This window comes from Arachis duranensis, chromosome 3 (genome assembly GCF_000817695.3).
Source record: "Arachis duranensis cultivar V14167 chromosome 3, aradu.V14167.gnm2.J7QH, whole genome shotgun sequence".
NCBI classification, from domain to species: domain Eukaryota; kingdom Viridiplantae; phylum Streptophyta; class Magnoliopsida; order Fabales; family Fabaceae; genus Arachis; species Arachis duranensis.
In genome coordinates this window covers 54613886-54616895 of record NC_029774.3, presented here as the reverse complement: position 1 = coordinate 54616895, position 3010 = coordinate 54613886, and the positions used below count along the sequence as shown (strand labels likewise).

Sequence of the window (3010 nt, the reverse complement as noted above, 5' to 3'; positions counted from 1 at the left end):
CTTAAGGACATTGTTGGTCCTTCAAGAAGAAGACGCCACTAAGGTGGATTCATTTCTTGTTCTTATTTCTTTCTGCTTTTCGATTTTTATGTTGTTTTCATTTATGTTTTGTGTCTCTACTTCATGATCATTAGTGTTTAGTAACTATGTCTTAAAGTTATGAATAATTCCATTAATCCTTCACCTCTCTTAAATGAAAAATGTTTTAATTCAAAAGAACAAGAAAGTACATGAATTTCGAATTTATCCTTGAATTTAGTTTAATTATATTGATGTGGTGACAATACTTTTTGTTTTCTGAATGAATGCTTGAACAGTGCATATTTTTGATCTTGTTTTTTATGAATGTTAAAACTGTTGGCTCTTGAAAGAATGATGAACAAAGAGAAATGTTATTGACAATCTGAAAAATCATGAAAATTGATTCTTGAAGCAAGAAAAAGCAGTGAAAAGTAACAAGCTTGCGAAAAAAAATGGCAAAAAAAAATAGAAAGAAAAAGAAAAAGCAAGCAGAAAAAGCCAATAGCCCTTAAAACCAAAAGGCAAGGGTAAAAAGGATCCAAGGCTTTGAGCATCAATGGATAGGAGGGCCTAAGGAAATAAAATCCAGGCCTAAGCGGCTAAATCAAGCTGTCTCTAACCATGTGCTTGTGTCATGCAGGTCCAAGTGAAAAGTTTGAGACTGAGTGGTTAAAGTCGTGATCCAAAGCAAAAGAGGTGTGCTTAAGAGCTCTGGACACCTCTAACTGGGGACTCTAGCAAAGCTGAGTCACAATCTGAAAAGGTTCACCCAGTCATGTGTCTGTGGCATTTATGTATCCGGTGGTAATACTGGAAAACAAAATGCTTAGGGCCACGGCCAAGACTCATAAGTAGTTGTGTTCAAGAATCAACATACTTAACTAGGAGAATCAATAACACTATTTGAGTTCTGAGTTCCTATAGATGCCAATCATTCTAAACTTCAAAGGAAAAAGTGAGATGCCAAAACTGTTCAGAAGCAAAAAGCTACAAGTCCCGCTCATCTAATTAGAATTAATATTCATTGATATTTTTGAATTTATAGTATATTATCTTCTTTTTATCCTATTTGATTTTCAGTTGCTTGGGGACAAGTAACAATTTAAGTTTGGTGTTGTGATGAGCGGATAATTTATACGCTTTTTGGCATTGTTTTTAGGTAGTTTTTAGTAAGTTCAAGCTACTTTTAGGGATGTTTTCATTATTTTTTATGTTAAATTCACATTTCTGGACTTTACTATGAGTTTGTGCGTTTTTCTGTGATTTCAGATAATTTCTGACTGAAATTGAGGGACTTGAGAAAAACTCTGAAAAAGGCTGACAAAAGGACTGCTGATGCTATTAGAATCTGACCTCCCTGCACTCGAAATGGATTTTCTGAAGCTACAGAACTCTAAATGGCGCGCTCTCAACAGCGTTGGAAAGTAGACATCCAGAGTTTTCCAGCAATATATAATAGTCCATACTTTATTCGGAAATTGACGACGTAACTTGGCGTTGAACGCCAAGTATATGCTGCTGTCTGGAGTTAAACGCCAGAAACACGTCATGATCCGGAGTTGAACGCCCAAAACACGTCATAACTCGGAGTTCAACTCCAAGAAAAGCCTCAGCTCGTGGATAGATCAAGCTCAGCCTAAGCATACACCAAGTGGGCCACGGAAGTGGATTTATGCATCAATTACCTACTCATGTAAACCCTAGTAGCTAGTTTAGTATAAATAAGACTTTTTACTAGTGTATTAGTCGTCTTTTGACCACGTTACATCTTTGGTCTCAGTTTTGTATTATTCTTCATCTTAAGAGGATATTGATCACGTTTTAGGGGGCTGGCCATTCGGCCATGCCTGAACCTTTTACTTATGTATTTTCAACAGTGGAGTTTCTGCACACCATAGATTAAGGGTATGGAGCTTTGCTGTACCTCAAGTTTCAATACAATTACTATTACTTTCTATTCAATTCTCTTCTATTCTTATTCCAAGATATACGTTATACTTAACTTTGATGAATGTGATGATCTGTGACACTCATCATCATTCTCACCTATGAACGTACGTGACTGACAACCACTTCCGTTCTACTTTAGACCGGGCGCATATCTCTTAGATTCCCCAACAGAATCTTAGTGGTATAAGCTAGATAGATGGCGGCATTCATGAGGATCCGAAAAGTCTAAACCTTGTCTATGGTATTCCGAGTAGGATTCTGGGATTGAATGACTGTGACGAGCTTCAAACTCCTGAAGGCTGGGCGTGATGACAAGCGCAAAAGAATCAAGGGATTCTATTCCAACCTGATTGAGAACCGACAGATGATTAGCCGTGCTGTGACAGAGCATAGGAACGTTTTCACTGAGAGGATGGGATGTAGCCACTAACAACGGTGATGCCCTACATACAGCTTGCCATGGAAAGGAGTAGGAAGGATTGGATGAATGTAAGAAGAAAGTAGAGATACGAGAGGAGCACAGCATCTCCACACGCTTATCTGAAATTCCCACTATTGATTTACATAAGTATTTCTATCCCTTTTTATTTTCCATTTATTATTAATTTTCGAAACACAAAACCAATTTAATCTGCCTAACTGAGATTTACAAGGTAACCATAGCTTGCTTCATACCAACAATCTCTGTGGGATCGACCCTTACTCACGTAAGGTATTACTTGGATGACCCAGTACACTTGCTAGTTAAGTTGAACGGAGTTGTATCCACACATAGCCAAGAGCCACAATAATGATTCCATACAACAACAAAGAATACTACAGTGATGTGATCACAATTTCGTCCACCAGAACCACCTACAGAATTATCTAAGCACATCTTGGACATTTCACCTAAGCCTTCATAAAAGAAATCTAGTTGGGTCCATTTAGAGAACATGTCCGGAGGGCATTGCCTAGTCAGCAACTTGTACCTCTCCCAAGCTTCATAGAGGATCTCACCATCCTTTTGTCTGAAAGTTTGAACCTCCACCCTAAGGTT

The 3010-nt window shown here is 37.9% G+C and overlaps 1 non-coding gene across 1 annotated transcript; it reads left to right on the top strand.

Annotated features, from left to right (window-relative positions):
• The first annotated feature begins 2903 nt into the window (after window positions 1-2903).
• LOC127745838 (small nucleolar RNA R71) lies at window positions 2904-3010 on the top strand. Its single transcript, XR_008007462.1, has one exon. It is a non-coding gene; the product is annotated as a small nucleolar RNA R71 (small nucleolar RNA).